Genomic DNA, 24,572 nt, shown 5'->3' with positions numbered 1-24,572 from the left:
GAGACATGCATATCATCATAACCATGTCACACCACTTCACAACCTGGACTTTTTTGTGATCTGAGTCCAGGGTCTTGTGTTCCAACGCGACCCAATCAAAGTACATATCCTAGCATGCGAATGGATGTGTTGATGTCGAACATGCTAGAAAATCACTTGATTACCAGTCAATGATGTAAATTGTTAACAAGGATGAGAGAAACCACTAATAATGAAAATGGTCCTCAAGGTACTATCAGCACAAGTCACAGAATGTGAATACAGGAACTAAAGTCGAACACCCATGAAATCACTTGATCGAAAGCCAATGATGTGAACTTGTCATCGAGTGCAAAGAAATTTCCATTAGGGCATGCAAGCTCTAAGGTACTGGAAGGGAGTCTCTCGGTCAACTTCCCGGATAATGAGTTGAAGTCAATGAAAAGCAACCATGTCAAAGAAGGGTCATAATGAATCCCACATCATCGACGCAAGAAGAGAGGATGCAAAATGATTTTGGATGATACAGAGAATCAGAGGTAAGTGTAACTGCAGAAGGACAACTCTTGAACATATTAGCGACACAACTGGAAGTTTGGAAGATTTTAGATCCATCAGATTAGTGGTCATGATGACGTGGTAGAGATCAAATGGAAGGAAAAATGAATGGCCCAAACCCAGGAAGGTCAACGATACAGAGGAGGATGTCCCAACCCGACACAAAGTAAAGAGTGTCATGTTCAAGAGTGAGCTGTCGAAACGAATGATAGATTTCCAAATTCCCCCCCCACCATTTCTGGCGAGTACCCCAATTATTTTTTAATCACAAGCTTGAAGGGGATAGCATATGCTTGCATTGTAAGTTCATCCTTCGAATGAATCCAACCTAGTAAGTTTAATGAGCCCTAGGAAGGAGAAGCTCACGTTCATCATGGTGATGAATCTGATGTCGTTTAATAGTTTAACGAGTCCAACAAAGGTGTAACTCGGTATCTTTTTCATGTTTAGAGAGTTTGAAAAAGACATGTAAAAGAAAACTCCACATGGTCCCTTTTCGTACATTTGTGTCTCTCGAGCCCAAAAAGGTAGAAAACAATACTTGAGAGAACCGCTTAACCATTTCAGTCAAGGAGTACCTTTTTCATAAATAGTGCCTCCCAGCCTGAAAAAGGGGTAAACTTATACTGGGCACACGACGTTTTGCATCCATTAACAAGTTCAAAATGACAAGGCTCGACTATCTTTCCGCTTTTAAAGTGTTAGAAAAGAGCTGAAAGCGGACCCCCCATTTTATTCTCTTTAATGAGTCAAAGGGGAAAAAATACTCGGCATTATTTTCATCTTTTACGAGTCAGAAAAGAGCTTAAAGGTGACTCGTTCTAGAGGAACGAGTGGTATAAAGGGTAGCAACTGGTTCCGGAAATGGTGGAACTACTCAAAACATGTAATGGTCAAGAAGCTGGCTAATAAAACCACTCATCATTGTGGTCCCTCAAGAAAGGAAAAACAACCAAGTGAAAGCATATGATTGGCCAAAGAGATGGTGGAAATGGAATAAACAACCAAGGCTCATCTAGTAAATCAGTCGATAAAAAGAGCAATCACGAGATGTAAATCGCATGGGTTCATTTTTTACACAAGCTTGAACCATGGAGAACTCTGCTTGGATTCAGTTTCATGTTCACACAAGCTTGAAATGAAAAATTATGCTTGCTATAAGTTTGCATGCCCCTAGCATAATGACTCAATCGAGGTTCATGCCCCCCAAGCTTCATTTCATTCAAATAGGTGGATTGAATGAAGGTTCACTTTAGAGATCTTGGAAGGACTTGACTGGATTTTATGAGATCTTAATCAAAGACTCGATTGGGAAAAGGGAGTTGCTTCATTTTTTAAACGAGGTTGACACAATAAAAGAACTATCCTCGGGACTCTGTGTTTCATTTTTTAACGAGCTTGACACAAGACAAGGAACTATGGTCACACTCGTTGTTTCATTTTTTAACGAGGTTGACACAAGACCAGGAACTATCCTAACGACTCCTCGTTTCATTTTTTAACAAGGTTGACACAAGACCAAGAACTATCCTCACATCTGTTCATGACCCATAAGAGAACATGGCTCCCAAGAGGTCTTCACTAGACAAAATAATCACACTTTGGAAGGAATACATGTTAATTGGTACCATATACAAATCAGGTTCCAATGTCCCCAGTACATAAAGTACTATACCATCTATGTGATCATCAGCAGAGGTGGGGACGGAATGGGTAGTCACATAATTGACCTATGGTGGGGAAGGTACTGCTTGCAAATAAGAGCCGATAGGGGATGATGGTTGCAAAGGAGGTGCCTGGTGACTAATGAATGACAATTGATCAAGAATCACAATTCTCCCTTTGTGCCGAAAACAAACCACACAGAACAACGAAGAAACAGGAGTTCACATGATATAAACATAGTTGTGTCCAAGGAGAAGATTGAAATCTAAGGGACCTTGGACTACCATCACATCTATATAGACAATATTTCCTCCCAAAGTAATAGGGAACTTTGAAAGGACCCCTAAGGGTTGACTGGTTCCTTTGTTGAAAGCCAACAGATTTTGGGTGACAGGCACAAGTTGTGGGGAACCCAAAGCTTTCCAAGTAGTAGAAGACATGATGCTAACAGATGCACCTTCATCTAATAAAGTGCCATGTACTACCATATTATAGGCTTGTAGTGTGATCTGGAAAGGCATATAAGATGGGAGATGGAAAGCCTTCAATGGCTCCCAATCAAAAGAGACGACATAACTACTTGGTGGGGGTATCATATGATTGCCCCCATGTTGTACAGGAATAGGAGAATGACTTTCCTGAACAACCAGGATGGGAGGTTCACTCTTCGATTCACGAGAATCTGAGGAGACAAGAAGAACATGAGTAGTATGATCACCACTCTCTTCGGGAACAGAGTGAACAACGGAAGGCGGAGCCAAGTCAACGCTCTTTTCGGCCAATGGTTGGTCGGGAACAGACATAAGAGAGTCTCGCACAGGAAGAGTAGAACGAGAAAGAGATGAACCTAAGTCAATCTCTTCACCAACCAAGAGAGGGCCAGAAGAAAGCCTCCTATAACTAGCAAGAAGTTGGGGTTGAGGAGCTGCAAGGTTTTCCAAAATGTTGGAAGCTTTATCCATAAGAGGACAAAGGTGAACAAGATGCTCTCCTTCACATAACCTACAGGGGAATCTAATCTTCCCTTTCTTCTTACCATCGCTAATCGAGGATACAACATTGACATGATCTCCAGAGTTCAATGGGGATGGTCGATCTAGATTTTGAGACCATACCTCTAAGACTCTAGGAATGTCAGGACAACCTCGAAGGAGATGGTCTCCCTTACATAGCCTGCAAGGGAATTTGACCTTCCATGTAGGATCAGAAGGTTTGTCGATGGGAGGTGCATTTGGAGTAATAGCTACACGGTTGGCCTCTCGCTTATCTGACTTCTTCTTCTTCATATTCTTCTTCTTAGCCTCCTAGTTACTAGATTTGAAACTTTCACCAGGAAAAGTAGAAGAGGAGGATGAAGAAATGGGGGAAGAAGGCGAGTGGTCAACCTTAGAATCATCGTGACATGATTCGAATGAAGGAGATGTTTGGACAGGAGTCGAGATGCTCGAGACCATCGAGGTCGAAAACAACCAGACATACAGACTAATGGTTAACCTAGGAAGGGACAACGTCACCATATAAGGAGCACTAGCATTTCCAAAAGAAGGAAAAGGACCAGGATTCCCATCTAAGGGGAACCCTTGACGGGTAGACTCTAGGAATGTTGCCATTGGAATCGACCCTAAAGAATCACTAAGGAAGATAACTTTAACCAAGAATATTTCGTGGGAAGTTAATTTTAGAACAATGAAACAAAACTTTGCCTTTTTATGTCTTAAGAGTCAAGAAAAGGGAAAAAGGTGAGTCTAGTCACTTTCGAAGTTAACGAGCTTGAAAGGACAAATGCTCGATGATATTTTAAATTTAAAGAGTCAAAAATACAAAAATGATTGCTTCGGATAATCTAGGCAAAAGGATTACCAAGTAACTATGAATTGCAGAATACCTCTCGGCGAATCGCGAAGTACAGGCAGGGAATCTCCCCGAATGTTGTGTTCGGTGTATCATGTTTACAAGGCGATAGACTCGGCTTCCTACAGATAAAGGATTGCAGACCTAGTGGGGTATCCCTTTATATACACGATGGTATGGGGAGCACAAGCCCGTACTAGCGCTATCTAATGCCGAAGCGAACGACAACTACTAGGTTTAAAGACACCACAACACATCTCTAGCATAAACCACTAAATGTGAGCATTAAGTTTCAATGCTTCTTTAGGTTAATTCAATAAATTTTAACGGTTGATCTTGAATTAGGTTTCAATTACAAGGCCCTACCGTTGTCATCTAAAAACTCCTATATTCAATTGTATGAGCAAAGAAATATTTATTCGATGAAAGTTAACACTAATTGAGGGATAGAGAGCACACAATCAATGCAACAATCAAAGAATGAAAACTTTCACTTATGCAAGTCCTAAATGCACTTAATCTTCCTATAACAACATACTAAGTTTCATTTCATTTCCAATGCTTATGATGATGCAATTCTAGCTTCTCAATAATGCTAAGAATGCAATACTTTCGCTTAAGTAAACTAGAATGATGTTCTCCTTTTCACAGAATGAAAAATGAATCTTTCACATAAAGTACTTTAATTAAAGTTTTCACAATTCCGAACAAAAAAAATCGATCAAATCCAAAGCATGATAAATGAAACTAAAAGCAACTTCTTCCCTGAATCGAACAAACCAAACACATAAATGCTTCAATCGACAACCCAAGCAATGTAATCTATGCTTGGAAAGAGAAAAGAGACAGTCGAAATAAGAGAACAAACGAGACTCTTTCACTCATTTAATTGAAAACAAAGCATCCTAATCACTTCTGGGAGGAAGAGAGAGTCTAAGGGTCAAGGCACATTGGCACTGGAATGGGAGAAATTCTAATTTTTTCTTACCCCTGAGACCGGAGTGAATTTTGGGCCAAAAGTAGCACCGATCGGCACGACTGACCAGTACTACAACTAGTGCTGATGGCTGATCGACGCAACTTTTTGGCCAAAAATAGTGCCGATCGAGGGATTCAAAGAAAAAATAAAAAATAACTTCACACAGGGCCAGACTTAACACATCAAAGGGTGGGATAAACCAAGCGAGCACACAAAGCAAGCTAAATAAAGCTTTCTAGTCAAGGAGAAAATGGTCCAAAAGGCTTACGGGGTCAAAATCACAAGAGCAGAACACACTGCCCAAGATCGGGGTCAGGCACAAATATTCACTCACAGGCATTGGCGCGACTGCCTAACTAACAACAAGTGCTAGAGGTTGGTCAGCGCGATTGTTCCTCAGCGATTCACGCTAGTCACCGCGACTATTAGCAGATTAAGTGTTGGTCGAGGTAACTAAGGAAAAATAAAAAGAAATTCAAAACAGGGACCAGATCTGCTACTATGAATTTTAGACTTAGGCCAGTAAGCAAGAGAAGAGAAACAAAACCAAAGTGAAAACGCGAAACTGGAAAAGTTCTCACAAAATCATGAAATTCAAAACAAACAAAAGGATTGGGGTCCCTAGTGGAGTTGTGAATTTTTGGTGAAGTAAAATTATAAGTGTGGATAAGAATGAATTCCTCTAGCCCGATAATGGGTTTAGCCACAACATATACATTCTATGGAAGATTTCCATAGGTTAGAATCAATCAAAGGGCTAACTCTTAGTCGCTTATCCTACGTAATGATGTCCTCATTTGCTCGCTCCAACAATCTCTCGCTTCCTTCTTCAAGTTCCTGTAACAAGTAAACAAAAACAGCATACACACATAATAATAGAAAAATTGCAATTCAACCTACTTAACAAGTCAAGAAACATTAAGACATGGATATGTAATATTATAAAACATGTGGGAAATCAATCGATAGTTTCATATATTAATATCAAAGAGAGATTACAACCAGTCATCTTGACATTGTAGTCTTCCTCTGACAAGACCAGGTTCCCACTTCTCCTAGCATTCCACTATGGCTTTAACCAACAATAGTTTTAAAGTTCTTCCCTTTAGGCTTCACTCCAAAACACACTTCTCCCTCACACAACTAGATGGCTATGACTAGTAATAGCTTGCTTGTCTACTCCAAAATAGCATCAACACTTTGCAACTATAACACTCACACTCAGCCAAAACTATCAACGGTAGTTCCATCATTATAGGGGAAAGGATCCCAAACTATCATCTTCGACCCCATCTGGCCAAACCATTTACCAGACTTCCGTTATGGAGCTTCTAGAGCTGGAAGCTTTGGCTCTAATTTAAAAAAATTTCCATAACAGGACCGACACGACTAGAACACAGCTCATTCGCTCCAGTCGACGTGAGGAGTAGTGCTAATCTCTGGACATTGGAGCGGGGGAGACAAAGGCCATTAGCGCCGGTCTTGTGAACTAGGAAAAACAGAAGTTTAAGGGGAAATGGTGCAGAAGGGAAATCATATGCTCATGAAGAGGGACACAATGGGAGTTTCTTCATGAAGGCAAAGCATGTGGGGTTCAATGTAGAGGTCCGCTAGGATCAAGGAACGGGGAGTACAGGGACAATGACAAAATTTTGTGTAACAATGCATTATAGAGGAGAGAGACTCTACACAAGCTGAAGATGTTTGAGGATAGCCAATAACCCATCCCATAGAGGGGACTAGTAAAGTTTATCTGTCCTCTTCATAGGTGTTATAATAAAATTATTCTTTACATATCTAGTTTCCATTGGATGATTAGAGTTATTACTCTTTTTTTGTTGTGGCATATATCCGGACGTTGGCAGGTTTTTTTTCTATTAGTTGCCGCATATCTACAATGTTTAGTAGCCATCTATATTGTTGAGATTGTTTATCATCCACAATATTAAGTGGATTATTTTCATACATCTTTGAGAAGAAAACACTACAATAGGTTATGTGGCTCTTACTACACCATGTTATCAAATGGGGGGTGTTGGTGTTGGTGTTGGAGAATTATTTTTTTTAATAAGAATGCTAATGCAATGCAATTTTCTGTTTTTGAAATGGAACATGCCTAATGCAAATATTTTTTGTTTTTGCAGAAAATAAAAGAAATGAATCAACCATAGTATAAAAAAATTCATACTTTGACACCTCCATGACAACGATGCCAAAAAATGATGAGCCCCAATATTGCAACAAGAATGTTGCAACTCCCAAGGCTACCAACTTAAATTATCAACCCAAGGTTCGTACAAACTTAAGAGGTGTTAGCACTATATGTGCAGCATACAATGTGTCCTTATTTCGTTGATCTGATGTAATGGAGTGAATGTCATGAAATCAAAGCCTAAACTAATTACAGAAATGGAAATGTTACTTTGAAAATAAATTAATCCTAGGAAAGAACAACAATTTGTAATTGAAATCCTAAGAGCATGAATTCAAATAAATAGGCCTAATATACTTTGTAAAAGGGCATGTACTAATTGGTGTTTATTATTCCTAAATCATGGATTTAGAGCCTAGGGGTTATGATTCAATCCTAAGAGACAAAAACAAAGCTTTTGGAGAAAATCTGATCAAGTTTACATGTGCTACAGGGGTGTTACAAGAGGTTGCTACAGGCGAAACAGAATTGCTATAGGAGGAGATAATTTACCCAATGACTAAGTAAATCAAATTCAAATGGGATGAGATAAATGTTTTTATTAATTAGGATGTCTTAGGACTCCATTGCAAGTGGAATCACTCCAAAATACCCATGTCAACAAATGCTAAAAAATAGCAGAAAATTACTGCTCTAAAAACTATAAATTCAAGAATTAGTGAGCTAGTTAACCCATCAAATTCCTAACCTAAACAAGTGAAAAATTATTGGAGTGAATTTTGTTACTAAATTGAATTTTTTTTATGACATAATCCAATTTTAATCAACTCAATTTAATCTCATTAACATGTTCTAAAAGATAGTAGAAAATTACTACTTTTTTCTACAAGGGACTTCTTGAAATTCTAGATTTGTGAATTAGTAAACCAATCCAAGTAGCTCAATGGTGAATGATTTTAAAAGTTATTCTAAGGATGAATCATTCTTCTGAATCTGTAAATAACCTACAAAATAAATTACTTCAATCATTTAACCTAATCATACAACAAAAGAAGCATCAATACTAAATGCAGAAATAGGAAAAACAAGAATAAGAGATGCACGTGAATAAGAAGTGAAAAGAAGAAACAAAAACTATACAAAAGGGATTTGAAGCTCCTAGGATGGAAAATCCTAAGGATACTCAAAGTAATATTAAGGATACCAAGCTTTAGAATATAAAAATGACACCAAACTTCATTATTTGAATCAATCAAAGTACATCCCTACTAGAAATGAAAGTGGAGCTGCAAAAATACAAGTTTTCTCCAGAAGAAGACTAAGAAATACACCCCCCTAAAGGGAAATTCAAATTTGTACTTATAAAAAGTGATGAGGAAGCATTCTCCTTGAAAGGAGGAAGCCTTCACCTCTAAAATCCCTCAAATAGTGGATCTAGTTCCCAACACTAGGAATCTGCATTAAATGATAAGGAACACCTCCCTATATTTTCTCTATGAGTGGAGCTCTAGAATTTGTCGATAATTTCATAATATTTTGTTCATTTATCGTCCAATATTGATCCTCCTATAGTAGGGAGCATTTCCCTATATTATCTTCTCCTCCAAATCTTCATAATCTACCAAATATTCTACCAAATGGGATGGGATGCTACGATTGAAGATAAAGGGAAGCACGAGAAGTTTGATAATCTTTGGAATGTTCCCTAGAAAATAGTTGTAGTTCACGGGAGGAATAAACTCATTCTGGAGGATGTAAAGGGTGAGCTTATCAGTGGAGGCCTAGTGGATGGGCATTTTCTAAAGCATTACCTATTTTGAGAAAAATGTTCCCAGTTTCCATTTATATATACTCGTTTTGTTTTGAAAGAAATTGCTAGTGTGGACAACACTAGAAAATATTGGAAACCCGGAGTGAAGGCCCTAAGATCCTGACAAGTGTTTTTCAAAGTTTGACTTGAATATTCAATATAGTATTGCAGTTTTGTTTCATCTCAATAAAACAGTTACTTGAAGCAGTGGAACATAATAAAGAGTTGGCCCAATGGATCAAGCACTGGAGCAGCGAGTTCTTTGCTACCTCACAAGGAGGACAACATCCCCATAGGAACCAATTGTTATCTCAGTTTTTCTTCATAGTTTTAAGTTCATCATTGTAATTTTTTATTATTCAAAAAATTTTAGGGCACCGACAATTGAATTGTCAGCGCCAATTTGGAAATTTTAAATAAAGGCACTGACATTTGTATTATCAGTGCCATTTTTTAAAATTGCGGAATAAAAGCATCAACAACTGGATTATCAACAACAATTATAAAATTTATTTTTTTAATGTAAAAATCAAATCATTGATAGATCACATGTCAGCAAAGGAGCAGATCCCCAATCAAGTGAGTGCTTTCTAAACATGTTGTTTCATAAATTCACATTGGGATATTTCCGCCATCAGACGGTAATCATCATGGTAAATGAGTGGTGTAAATAATCATTTTTATGTGTGACCAATTTATTATCAGGTTTAATCTCAAGTATTTCTGGACGGTGGAAGTAATTATATGGTGTAGGGTAAAAGTTGTGCAAGGTTAATCGTTTGTTATCCCGTATTTTCGTGGTCGAATCCAAATCTCATCTCCGTTTCTTGTTTCTATGAATGGTGTAAGTTATGGGGAAAAGCAAAAAATTTCACAGGGGGGGACCCAAGGAATTGATCTCCTCGAAGCATATCTAGAGGTTCGGGAGGTTGGATAGGAAAAATTATTTTTCCAGTGCAGGGGTTACCATGATGGGGCTACTAGTGCTTTTGTTGAAGGATTTGATGGCCAAGGGGTTACTATTGGGGGTGTTTCTTTTCTTGTCACAAAGGAAGTGGTTGCATAGGCTATAAGCCTCCTTGTCGATGGAGAACACTGGTTTAATATCCGCACCTTAGCTAGAATTGATGTTCCTTTCTTCTTAAAGGATGAATATAAGGACATACCATGGCGCTTGGAGCTAAAAATATCTTAGTTGAAGGATGAATGGAAATTTATCCCGAGGATTACACAATCTTATTTCACCTATGAAGGGTGCTTCAGCAAAGTTAATATGTATCATTTCCAATTTCTTTCTCACATTATTGGAAAGGTAAGGATGAATGCTCCTTTATTTTTATTGATGAATCTAAAACAGAAGGAAACAAGAGTTAGGGAAAAGCCTAATGCATCATCCCACTTCATCTATAACAAGGGATTAATTAAATTATTAATTAAAATTCATTTAGGAAAAAACTACAGAACATGGAGAATTTTCTCTTTTGGGGGGGTTTGTAGAGTCTGTTTCACCAAAATCTAAGGCCACTGGCAGAAATAAAAGAAACAAGAAAATTGTTGAAAAACCCCAGACCTTAGAGCAGGGGACTTCATCTATCCAAACCAGAAGCCAAAAGAGAAATACGATGACAAAACCTCCCCCTCCTCTAGTTCCTGAATTGGAAAGGGTTTATATGAGAAGAAGTGGAAGACTTAGAGAAAAGAAGAACTTGTCCCCTCCCCATATGCCTTCTCCTATAGAGGTTGAAGCCACTAAGCCAACAGAGAAAATAGAGGTTGAAGCTACTGAACCTAAGACAGAGAAAGAAAAAACTGATAGGGAGCCTACTTTAGCTGAGATTTATGGAGGAAGAAGGCCACATACTAGACCGTTGAAAAAATTGAGACTAAAATTCAAGCTTAAACAAAACCTTAGGCTGGAAGATCAAGTCATTGAGGTAGATGATACACCTCAAAAATATTTGATCATAAACAAAGAAAAACCTGCAAGTTCTAAGAGGCCTAGGGGTCAAAGTAAGAAGCCTGCTGTAGAGGCCAAGAAAACTAGGAAAGGGAGACAAAGTAAGGTGTTAGAGGTAGCTAGTAGACTTAACTAAACATATTCTGATTAGAGTTTTGTTTTTCAATTTGTTTTCGAAGGAATTTTGATGGGGTGCTGAAAGTTAACCTGCCAACGGTTTTTCTACTTCAATTTTGATGAGCGCTGAAAGTTACATTGTCAGCGTGATTTTACCTTTGTTTTTATGAAGCATTGGCAGTTAGTCCATAAGCGATTCCAATTTTTCTCCAAATTTGAGGTATGCCAGTTGGTATGTCAACACTTGGGAGAAAATTATTTTAGGAGGCATTGAGGAGAAATTTGGAGCAGTTGTATCCCCGAATGAAGGATTTGAGTACCAGATTCCATTTTTTGTGGATCAAGGCAAAATTTCAAGGAGGATATTACCATACTAAGCATGATGATAAGGTAGGGATTTCAAAAAATCTGGGCAGGATATTAGTCATCAACTTTGATCTTTAGCTTCAACTAGCTCTCGATTAACATCATGATCCTTAGATACAAAATGTGTGCGTGTGTGTGTGTCTATATATATATATATATATTATGACTGAACGATGTAATGTATTTGGTTTTAATTATAGATTTACTCATCTATTTTAACACTTTGTAATTATGTTTTTGATAAAAGCTTGGTTATAGTTCTGTAAGTATTCTATAAAGATTGTGATTTTGCAAGAAGCAAGGGCTGGGAATTTTTTAAGAAGAAATATTGTGTGTTAGTCGTGATCAATATATTGTTATATGTAATGTTACATATTCAATTTTATAGAGATTCATGTGTGTATAACTTTCGGTCTATCTTTCCTCATGGTATTTAGTTTCTTTTTATGCTACATCTCTTGATCACTAAGTCTTCAATATTTTGGATAAAACGTTATGAACTAGAATTCCTTATGAATGCTTAGATTTATGTTATTTGAATACTTTCAATATTTTCTACTTAAATATTTATGGAAAAATTATTATTGCTCTATTTTGGTATTTATTTTTTGCATTTTGTCTCCACATATTGGTTGTTTCCTATCTAAGAAGTTATATCTTGTCTTGCCTCTGTTACGGGTTTTTTATGTATCATGTGGTTAGCATTGTCTACACTAGACTTCATGCCTAATGGTCCTTGTTCTCTTCTTTCCAAACCAATTTCATCTTACACATTAAATATGCCCAATGAGCTTAGCAACCAACTCCTAAGGTGACACTGGGTAGTTGAGTTGAAGGAGAGATCCCTCTCTATATTGAAGGGTCATCTTTCAATCCAAAGTGGTTAGAGGTTGCCTTAGTTTTTTTCCTTTATAACCGGGGTTTTTTTCTAAGTGATAACAAGTTGGTCACCCTTGTTGGCATTAGGTCATCTACCTTGGTTTCCTTGAGGTTACTAGTTTTGGTTACACTTCCCCTTATTATTTCTCTTGTGGTTAGGGGGAATTGTGGCGCTCTGTTGAGCATACACTTGACTTTGTGGAGGTGGCTTCTACTGTAGAGGAGGCATGCAAGGTTAATGCATTAGTGTTGTTGGGGCTAGAGAACTAGGCGGTGCATAGAGATAATAAGGATTTTCCACAACATTTTGGTAACTAGGTTGAGCAATAGTTGGCCCTAGCATTGGTTAAAGTGAATGGGGAAATACATACAATGTGCTTGTACCTTGGTAAGAGTTGAAATGTGAAGGATCAGGAGGGGGATCGATGTAAGCAGAATTGGTCTGCCTTAGGGTTGACCATAACTCATAGTAGGTTGAGAATATGTTGATGGATGAGGGTGGTAAAGGGATCCAATGATATCATTAGTGGCATAATATGCCCTCGGTGTAAAATCATCACCAAGTCGAGGCAGATCGGGGAGGACATAAAAAAAATACCCTGACTATGAGTAGATTAGATCTTATTTCAAGGCTATATGGGGAGCTTCTTCCTCGGTTTGAGGGAAGAGAGAGGCGAGATATTTACCTATGGGGGACAAAAGCGTTCTCAAGAACCAATCCATATTCACATAGCCTTCAACTCAAGGGATTTACAAATTCTCCTTCTTTTGCACCATTCTTGTACATGGTCAGAAAGGTGGGTGGCAGAAGTTTGATGAAAAGAGGTCAATAGTTCAGTACCAATGTCATATTGAAGAGGCAATTGTAAATATGAAATAAAGGTGTTGTAAAGCATCGGAAAGGTGGAATGAGAAGCATGCAGTTGATCAACATACCACTTGGAAACAGCTCCAGTTAGGGTGCATTTTAGGAGAAGAAGATGAATGGAGTCCTTTGTAATGGAATTTGATGAACGCCACATGTGAAAAGAGAAAACATGATTGGTGGGGTCTTCTTCAGGATTACCTTCAAACTTGGGAATGTCTAAGGGAAGTTTGGTTGGCATGGGAGCTAATTATAGTTATGGAAAAGGGGATATTTGATGAGTTGGATTAAATTGAGAAGGCTGAAACAAACCATATAGGGAAGAAAGGGTGGATTAGTGATCATACTTGAAGAGGTTCCACCTATATGATTACTTTGGTTAGGACCTTGATTACCACCTGGGTTTCCACCACCCACATTAGCTCCTGACATGGTGGTGATGCAAGGTTGGGAAGATGCAGAATCAGATAAAGAGCTAGAAGAATCAAAATAACTAGAGTTTGTATGCGGGAAAATCGATGATTGGGAGGATAAACCCTAACTTGGTGAGCAGGAGTGAGAGGATGTCATAGAGTTTGTATGATACTCTAATTCAATCAAACACATCCTATCAAATAAAAAATGACCTCTAGTTGAAAGGTGATATAAATTCTTAAACAAGTCCTAGTTCTACTATTTTAGATGTCCTTCCAAGAGACTTATTACTTGACAAAATCTGATCCCCACAAGTAGAGTTGTCTAAAGAAAGGTGGGGTATAGGATCGACTTCTTTCCCACAACCACTCCTATAGGGTTTTTTCCTAAGATTAGATAGTATGGGTAACTTCGTCCCATAGGAGCGATCAAGTCTTGGGATTTCAAGTAGTCAATCACTGGTACGAAATTCCCTACCATGAGTTGGGTAGTCTAATAGAGAACCACTCATACCATGAACTAAGCTTAATCCCCTCTAAATCGATTATTTGGCACTCTCCAGCTTTGGATCGTGGGATGGTGAAGGATTTTAAGCTCCCTAAAATGTCAACTTTCTATGTCTCAATGTAAGCAAACAATGGGTGTCATTGGAAGCCTATCCCACTGATCCTACACCTAACTACAAAGATTGTTTTGGCTCTCATGCCCAAGTGGGATTAATCTATGTGATTTAAGTTATTATTATGGTGGAGTGTTTCAAGTCTTGGCTTGGCAGTTGTAACCAAGCTCACGTTTAATTAGGGTGTGCATATGTGAAAAATGTGTCAAGTGGATGAGCTAATTAAGCATGTTTTGGTGATGGCAATGACACTGAAAATAAAGTACATAAAGTGTAAATAGTACTGAAAATAAACAACAAACTAAAGCAGACAAACCCCCACCCAAGAATGAAATCAAGAAGCAAGAAAAATGGTGGAAAACGAGCAACTCAAAGACACAAGAATGGAAAAAAAATTATTATCTAAGGGACTAGGATCTAAAGGAAAAAATATGCTAAAATTGGTGAAGAAAACCAGCAAAAAATAGGAGTGGAAATGCTGGAAAATGATAGAAAACAAGATGAAAATGGGAGGATGCTCAAGGGGATACCAAAGAGGGAAAAAACACAATATTCTAAAGGGAATTAAGTGTTTTAAAAACCATCTAAAAATACCATAAAAAAGATGGAAAAAAAAATTGAAAAATAGTGGCTAAAAATACTGCACACTAGACTCCTCAGCTCAACAATTCTCTTCCTAAATGATAGAGGTGTACTCTAAACCCTATGGGGATTTTTCCTTTCTCAATGAGAAAAATAATAAGTGGATCTAGGCCTATAGGTGACTTAGAAAAGAACATAAGCCCTTCTCGACACATAGGAAACAGTCTTGGAAAAAAATTTAAAAACTGAAAATTTTCTAGAAAAAATGGAGGGCGCAGGCTTTAACCTGAAAAGTGCACTAGGGGTGCAAATAGTGGGCCAAAATGTGTTCTATGTTCCCGACTCTTTCGTTCGGTGGATCTACTCCTGATTGTGTCATCTTCTATGTGGTCGGTACTTGTAACATGCAAAAAAGTCACAGAAACCCAATAGAAGAAAGAAATCTCCATAAAAATAAAAAATAACAAATAAAAACAAAAATCTAAAAATTGAAATTGAGAGAAAGAAAAAATTTAGAAAAACACTAAAAAAAATCAAATAGTAGTCACCAAGGTTCTAAATTTCTACACTAGAAGAGTCGTCATTTTTTATTTTAAAGTATTTTTGCAAGTGTGCGAAAATCCCTTCACTTAAGTTATAGGTGACTTATAACCCTAGTAACAAAGGATGGTTGTGTATATGCTTCAGATATGCAACAAATGTTAGAGAAACCATGCAAAAAAATATAACATGAAAATAGAAACATATAACAATACAAATATAAGTGCAACAAACCAATGGAGAATATGAAAGATCGATTTTACTAATCAACAACAATACACCTGGTGATAAGTGATTACAAAATTGGGTCTGCAGATCTCCCTTCGTGGGATGGGTCCTTCTTGACCTTTCTCTTCTCTCTTTCAATATGTCATATGTGTTACCACTCAAACTGGTAGGGGTTGTAGGAGGGGACCCTAAAAGGGAAACTAGTAGGTCAATGGAAACAATGGAGTGATAGCCCATTGTCACCTCAGTTATGGATCCCTTCTCGTTACGAACTTTCACCAATGGGGGGAGACCCAATATAATAAGGATCATGGCGATGAATATATGAATGATAGGATAAAAGGTGATCCTAGAAGCCTATTCATAAGAGAGGCTCAGATATATGGCTTTCTTGCTTGGAAAGCAAGATGAAGGGATATCTAGTAAGGGCTTAGAGGAGTTCTAAGAGCTAGGGTTAGAGTATATGACTTGTCAAGAATATTCTTAGCTCCTAAAATCCTCGTGGAAAATTAGATTACAAGTGGTCTTTGTGGAATTATCTTCAAAGTTTGTGGGACCACACGGGCCACATGGACCCAGGATTAGGTTAAAGGGATGGAATTGATTAACCAAGGGTGTGATTGACCTAATTGAGGGGTAGAGAGAGATTAAACGAGAAATTTTCTTTGAATTTGATGCAATAATCCCAGTGAGGTCACTAGCCAAAGGAAACCTAGGGCGAGAAATAGTCCTCGAGCTAGAGCTTGCAATATCTTGAGATCCCATAGTCATGTTTTCTTCAAATTTGGAGATAAAGGGGCCAACCCCTTCAAAACTCTTCAACAGGTCATTCCTCCTCTATCTAATAAACTTGTGGTTCTCCCAAATGGGTGTGGGGGAAAAACCATGTCCTCATGGGTCTCCAAACAGAGCGAAGATGCCTACATACCATCTGCAAGTGCTCAGATGATGGTATAAGTTATGCCACATCATCATATAGGTCCTAGGTCATCTACCAAGTGCATGATGTAACTGTGAGGCCGACTAGGCATGGTGAACCAGGTGCATCTTCCTTGTCCAATAGGTGAGCCACGAGAAACCTATGAATGACTCTGGGGATTCATGGAATGTTTTCTGCTACTGTGGAGGCCCATGGATCTCTACACACACTCTACATGTGCCAATGTATTCATTTGGAGGGTTAGGACCTCGTATAGGGAGACCAAACCCAAGATGGAGACCATTTGCAATCCTGCATAACATCCAATGTATCCCCTTGCCTTCCAGTACACCAATTCATTAAACAAATCAAGTTAAAGAGTTTACAAACCATGGAAAATAGTTGGGCACTTCATAATGGCATGCCCTTCCATAGTAATATTTGGCATGTGAAAATGCCTCCAAGCTCCAAGGGGGTTTAACCAAGTACCCTATTAGGTGGTTTATACTTTTAAAGGGGGTAGTATGTCCTTGGTAAATCCTTCAAATGGTGGTGGCATTTCATAAATTGATGGAACAAAGTAGAGGATGAAAGGGGGAATCTTGGGTCACATGCCAAGGTACAAGGGTAAATAATAAATGGAAGCCCACACTTGGGTAAATAATGTATAGGAGGGAGAAATCGTGGTACATTTGTTTCCCTGAACTTGATTTTTCCACCCTTCTTTATATGCTTTTTTCCTTTAATGATTTTTCTTTTCTTTTAGCTGCATCAACCTCCAAGCATCATTCCGGGCCTGACCCAGGGTGTGGGCAAAGGGGAGGGGAAGGCTAACCCTTTGTAGACCCAGTGAAGGAATGTGGACCTAGGTGGGAGGAATGATGAATGGGGTTATAATGAGTAGAAGGGGACTGATATGTGCGGATGAGGTAGCGGGACCACACAACCAAAGTTAGTGTGTCTCATGTAGTACTATCCCTAAAGAGAAAAAAGGTCAGTAAAATAGATCCCATGGGACTAGGGTCCAAGGTTAACATCTAAAATAGGTCCAGGGGACATGAGAATAGACCTATCCCACTCTTTATTCCAAATCCCCCCATTAATCCATGCCCAAAAGTTACCATGATAAGTAAACTACAATACTCAATTACCAAATGACAAGGCATACCTTTACGTTTGGGAGGCCCACCTTCAAAAATACGATCATGAAAAATGGATGAGGAACCACATGGATAGATCATGTGGTGGATAAATGGCACAATGATCTAGTTGGTAGCTACAAGGGGTTGTTGGTTGCCGGTTGAGGACCATCTTGGAGAAAAATTTCTCCTAGGGATATCACCCACAAAATGGTGGGTAACATCTAGCTCCAACTGGGACACGATCTCTCAAAAAGTGGGTGAATCTACTCAAATGGGAGGTCACGAGAACACCAACAATCTCTTGGTTACCATATACCTATTACCTGCACATATCAAAGACTAAACCAAGGGTAAACATGTTTCTACGGTGTCTTATGATCACCCATGCTTGGTGTTAGGTCGTAAAATCAACAGAAAGGAAAAGATATGCAATTTTAATCTAAATGAAACTAATCTATTATGAGAAATATCATATGATATTAGTTCTAATGTGGAAATCAACATGAAATGCATCGTACTCTAACATGAATAATATACAATATCAAGTGCTAGGTATAATCATAGATCCAATGCAACCAACATATCAATTTATCAATACAAGAATGCATGTTTTCATGATTATTTTTGCAATGGACCCAACAATACAAATGGGAATAATGATATGAGGGGTTACAGGGGTAGGAGGTGGGAAAACATGATACCCATATGATATAGAAATGAACCCTAGAAGAAGGGAAAGACATCAACCGAGAAGATTGAATGTGATCTTCTCACCAGAAGATAGAACTTTCAATGATGAAGTACATGAATCTTTGATGAAGAGCTATCTCAAGCATATCACCCTCTAGGTAAGAAGGATTGAATGTCTCAAACAAATTTAGGATGATATTATTTTGGTCATTGGGAAAACAAGAAGTGGACTCATCATTATATTTGGGGAAAAACCATGATTCCTAGTTCTTCATAGGGGAAAGCAACTCTTCATCAAGACTAGGGGAATGAACATCATCACAAACATCTATTTCCAGGGCAGGGGCATAACAAGGGGAGGAATGCTCAAACATGAAGAAAAACCCTTTATCGATGGCATGGCCTAAGGAAGCATCTTCTTCAATTTCTTCTATATTAGAGTCATCATAATTTCCCACAATTTTGGAAGGCTCTTATTTGATTGAATCATCTTGGAACATAAATAAGAGACCTTTCCAATCACTAGGAAGGGATTCATAAGGGCCAACATTGTTATTCATAAGGGGTAGAGCATTTTCTTCTTTCTTGAGATCATTCTTATGGATTTGAGAAACTATGGGGTTTTCATTTCTATAATCATAACCAATTCCCCAATCAACAGCCCAAAATTTACTCATAGATTCTTCATTTATTTGACTATCATGATCTTCCTCAAAATCCTCCCATTATTCACTATATATTTGGTGTTAGTTAGGATGCCATTCATTCTCTTCTTTAGATAGGGAGGACTTTTCCTCCTTCATATGTTCTTGAAGAATGATCTCCAAGGTATTTACTACATGATTTTGATAAAATGACTCAAGAAGAAGGTCATCGGTAGGACTCTTTTATATTCACTCTTCATGTTACAGAGCCTTTCTGATTGCTCACAATAGTGGGAGAAAATATCTTGGGAGTTATATCTAGCCATTAGTTACTTGCAAGACTCTTCATATTCTATCATCCATTCTTGCAATTCCTGAAGGCTCTCGAGGTTGAGATCTTCTTCATTATCCTTAGAGGACATGCTTTCCAATTCATGAGTCTCTCTTTTGGCACTATCCTCAAGGTATGTATCAATAACTTGATCTTAATGATTTGGAGAAGGATCAAGACATTCTTCCTCAAGCATAAAACCATATTCAATAACTTCCTACTCTCGAAGGGACACACCCAACATTTGGCATATGTATTCATGAGATTGGAAACCCAACCCTTCATGCAATAAGAAGTGCATAGTCAACATTGGAAGAGAAAGAATTCTTTTAGGTTTACATGAATCAAGCCAATCGATATTGGGGGAAATCGATAGGACAAACAATTCCATTTGGTCACAAGGTTGAGTTATATTTTTCTTTGAAAGATACCTCATGAACCTTACCATGTGATTAATGGAAGAATTTGGATCCCCATCGAAAGTTAGCGTATCCTTCATGGATTCTAATTGATCCAAGAGGATCTCTTCAGATCAATTACATAGGTTCATCGTCAGTGTTCAGTGTCATCGTCAACATTCAGTTTAGTGTCATCAGCTACGATAGTGTTGTTTATGGTTTTTCATGGTATTCAGTTGATATGGTTTTGTATTTGGTTGTCAACATATGGTTATCATCAGTTCTGCCAAGATTTAGTCGTCGACATGTGTTTGTTGTTCTCCTCGTAGGATTTGGGTTTTGTCATCCACTCGCAGGTTGATCATCGACATGGGTGTGTCGTCCATTGCAGGGGCTCGATATGGTTTGTCATCAATTCCGCTGGGATTTGGTTGTCGACATGTGTTTGTCCTTCGCCTTGCAGGATTTGAGTTTTGTTGTCCACTCGCAGGTTGATCATCGACATGGCTGTGTCGTCCGTTGTAGGGGTTTGATATGGTTTGTCATCATGTGATGTCACAAAAGTACCTTTGTGACGAAGATGTGTGTTTGGGTGAATGTCACTTTGTGACAAATGATTGTAATCAGGTTTTGATGAACACTATGTATTAAACCCTAAAACTACATCTAATCCAAAACCTAATCCTAAACCCTAACCTATCAAATTCATGCATCAAAATACATTAAGCCTATGCTAAAGTCTAACCCTAAGCGCTAGACCTAACTCTATGTGTTAAACAATACATAAAACCTAACACATAAACTCTCGGCCATGTTAACACATTACACATTACAATAAAACAATACAAACATTATAAAACAATACCACAGTCCTAACTGTGGAGGAGACCGCAGCGGAACTACGACTCATGTGAGTGGAGTCAGATTTATTCTTGACCGCAGCGGGTAATTGTTTAACTCAGCCCTTAACCACCATCCTTCACCACAGCGGAGTAACCAAAACATGTGACAAAGTTCGCTGCAGAGTTTTATGTAACCATGTCAGAGGTTGTGAACGGTGGAAAGCCACTAGGTGTAACCGCAACGATGGAGGTAACGTGGACACATGTAAACCGTCAGGGCGATGTCTACACTGGAACCGCCAGGAGAAGACTGCGGAGGTGTCCATTTGTGGTTAGCTCGTGACCTGTTCACATGGAAACAATTAGCCAGCCCATCATTTGATAACCGCCAGCTGGTTCTGTTTTTAATATATGGTTATTTTTGGGTTTTTGTAATTTAAATTTTGGTTATGTTAAATCAAGGACCTTGTAACGAATGCCTAAGGTGTCAACTAAGCATAAGACTGATTTTCTACCTATCCAAATCAAACCCTTTAATACTTATCTTAGCCATGGGACTTCGAATGCATTTGGTGGGTGTTAAAAAGAAGTTTGTTCATTGAAGGAAGGGGGAGTGTTTTTGGTTTTTGTATGTAGATTTTGGAGCTTAGAGGCTATTTTTGTTTTCAGTGTAACAGGAGCATCTGGAGTCGGAATTGGGAACCATGATAGCTGTTGGAAAGATGATTCATAGAGCTATCTATTGACAGTGACCAGAAGTGCCAACGAGCACATTTAGTTTGGTCAAATCTATATGTAATCGACCTCTTATGTTTTAATCCTAATAAAGCAGTTGCCCATCTTGAAAGCAGACCCAGAGACATAGTCCATCAGGGACGAACTCCGTAATCAATCTTGTTGTCTGGTATTGCTTTGTATTTTCTATTTTGCATCTTACTTATGTTTTATCAGCTTTCGTAAAGTCTTTCTTCACAAGCAGTTCTTTTGGTTTCCACACTTTCAGCTAACATTCAATTCATTAATGGCTAATCAATTCTATATTAGTTTTAACTTATGATCATTTCAAATCATATAATTTTGTATCAGAGAAGGTTCCATTTGTAGAATTTTCATTGAATGTTAACCAGGTCAAAGTTGCAGCGTGGAGAAGGAATCCTTGAGTAGATTGATCCAGAGATTGGAAAGCGATGAGTTGTTCATAAGTCGACCATGACAGGATCTGATGCGGGTGAAAACATTGAAACTAAGATGAGTGATGAACAATTTCAGCAAGCATTCTTGACTATGAAACAGATGTTGGGAGAACTGTACGAAGACAAGAAGGTGAGAGATGCAGCTTCTTCTTCAAAGACATCGAAGAAGGAAAAAGGTAAAGGCAAGGCTGATAAACCACCTTCACCTCCATCATCTCCATCATCATCATTTTCTTCTTCTTCTTCCAGTGCAGAATCTGAAACAAAAAAGAAACCTAAGAAAACATCTCTTTTAAAACTTGATGTGAAATTTGAGTTACCTATTTATGATGGCGAAATGAATCCTGAAAAGCTAGATAACTGGATTAAGCAGTTAGAAGTGTATTGTCGTATTCAGAACATTTCTGATGATAAAACAAAAATTCAGTTAGCTACACTTAGAATGGGGGGAACAACTTTAATCTAGTGGGAAATTAAAACTCAGATAGATGTAAAGCGGAAAGGAAAAGTCATCTCTTCATGGTCTAAGTTTTTAAAAGCTCTTAGGAAACAATTCTATCCTTTAGGGTACATGCAACAAGTTGCTATTGATTGGTAGCATCTAAGGCAAGGTAAAGGGCAGAATGTTCAAGAGTTTACTCAAGAGTTCAAAAAGAAAGTATTGGCGCTTGGTATTTCATTGGATACAAGTGAAACTTTATTAAAAGACATCGACAATTTACATTCATATTTGCAGCATACATTGTTGATGTTTAATCCTGATGATTTTGATGAAGTGTGTGTTCAGGCCATACATATTGAATTAGGCAGCATACCATTCAAGTTTTCATCGCAATCATCCACAGAGTTGGAAATCAAAGATTCCAATGACAGTAAGGGGAAGAACAATTCAAAGAGAAAGAAATCAACGATAGCTCAGAAGGAAAGACCTACTTTTTCTCATTGCCAGAGAATCTTTCATGATGAATCTAAGTGTTGGAAACTTAATCCAGAACTTAAGCCCAAAAAGTTCCTTAAGGAGAAGGATGAAAAGAAGGAAATTGCAGCAGTTTAGCAAGATTTAGGTTCAGATTCAGGTGATGAAAGGAGGATAACTGCTATGGTTACGATAGGTACAACTTCTAACACTGGTTGAAGTTCGAATACTATTGCATCTTCATCAAACATAAATCCTTCAAACGAGGATAAAAGAGTTGAATTGTTTAACATAAGGATAACCTCTGAGCTGTGAAACACTTCTTCTAAATGGTTTATTTTCTTGTGGAATAGAGTGAAGAGACTAGGGCTTGTTATCTCTTAGACACTTCCTAGACAAAAATTCCTAACCTCACCCACATGGAAGCCTAAGGATACTATCAAGTGAACCACTTCAGATCACTATGTGATTCACTCCATTTTTTAGATTTGGACAATTCCAAATCAAAGGGGGTATTCCCTTAACTAATCCTAAGTTTGATCTTTGATGTAGGGAAGAAATTTATCTGAGGATTATCACTCTCAACTAACTCACTTAAAGCTGAAATTCCAAAAATATTTGTAGCAAGAAAAAATTCCAAAAGGAATGTCCAAAACACAGGGATTTTGTGAATAAGAGTGTTAGTACAACATAACAATGTGAGTTGTTTGCCAAGTGAATATCAAATATTTAAGCCTCATTTTTATCAATGCTTATAAGATACGTTTGAGAGAAATAATTTAAAAAAAAAAATGATATTTGACATGGGAATCGTGACATTCTTGTAATGGTATCATTGTGACATATAAAAGAAAAGTAAACTTGTGAAAAACATTAATAAAATTAGCCCAACAAGGAATCAAGGGAAGAAATCCATACATATACCTAATAACCAATGAGATATCAAGAGAAAAAATCCATACATACTTAACAACCAAATTTTTGAACCATTCCATATGTGAATTAGGAAGTGCACATTTATTTCGTAAATGATGTGTGAGATTATTGCAGGAAAGAAACAAAGTGTAGTAAGTTCAATGCAAAAAAAAATTAAGTTGATTTAATAGTCCAATATACTATAACCATGTCTAATATTTGCATAAATAATAACCCAATGTGTTGTCACAATATCATACCTTCAGATAGAAACCATATGAGAAACATTTCAATATTTAAGTTCTCTAATCAGACATAAGTGTTGTACATAAATTCCTATTTGAATTTCAAGATATAATTATTGCAATGTTGTTTTAACATGTGCTAAAGAAGTCATCAAACGTGAACACCATTTAGATTATGTCATAGAAACTCAGGGCAATCAATTCATGCAATAACATACATAACACTTAAAGAATTTTTTACACCCACTATAAATTTCACAAAACTAAAACATAACCGTTCAAATGCGAAATACGAATTCAAATATTGTGGTTAAGATAATCGTTCAAATGACATCCCATGATCGTTCATATTTAGATTTCTTACAATGCATCAAGTACCACCATAGATTTATTTCATTCCCTTTATATTTTGTTAGTGATGAATTTGTTGAAGTGCCAATAGCTAAAGAAATTATGAACCACAAAAAATTAAAGCACCTAAACTTCAGTGGATATTCGTTAGAATTTAAGATCTAACACCCTCAATTGACCTACTAATTAATCAAGTTAAAGCGTGATCTACAGGTTGAGATTCCTAACTTGAGTGGAACAAAGTTAGATTTAAGGAAAAAAAAGAGCATACTTGACAAAATTTGACTTGCTATAAAATTTGAGTGAAAAGAAAGAACTAAAGTTGTTCAAATTTGACTTGCTATAAAATTTGAGTGAAAAGAAAGAACTAAAGTTGTTGGAGAAATTTGAAAGTAGCTCCACCATTGAGCATTGGAGTTCATTTT

The sequence above is a fragment of the Pinus tabuliformis genome, chromosome 7 (genome assembly GCF_031772625.1).
Source record: "Pinus tabuliformis cultivar Carrire ecotype Pingquan chromosome 7, CPIR1, whole genome shotgun sequence".
In the NCBI taxonomy this organism is placed as follows: Eukaryota; Viridiplantae; Streptophyta; class Pinopsida; order Pinales; family Pinaceae; genus Pinus; species Pinus tabuliformis.
The sequence above is the reverse complement of the archived record's forward strand: the minus strand, read 5'-3'. Positions refer to the sequence as shown.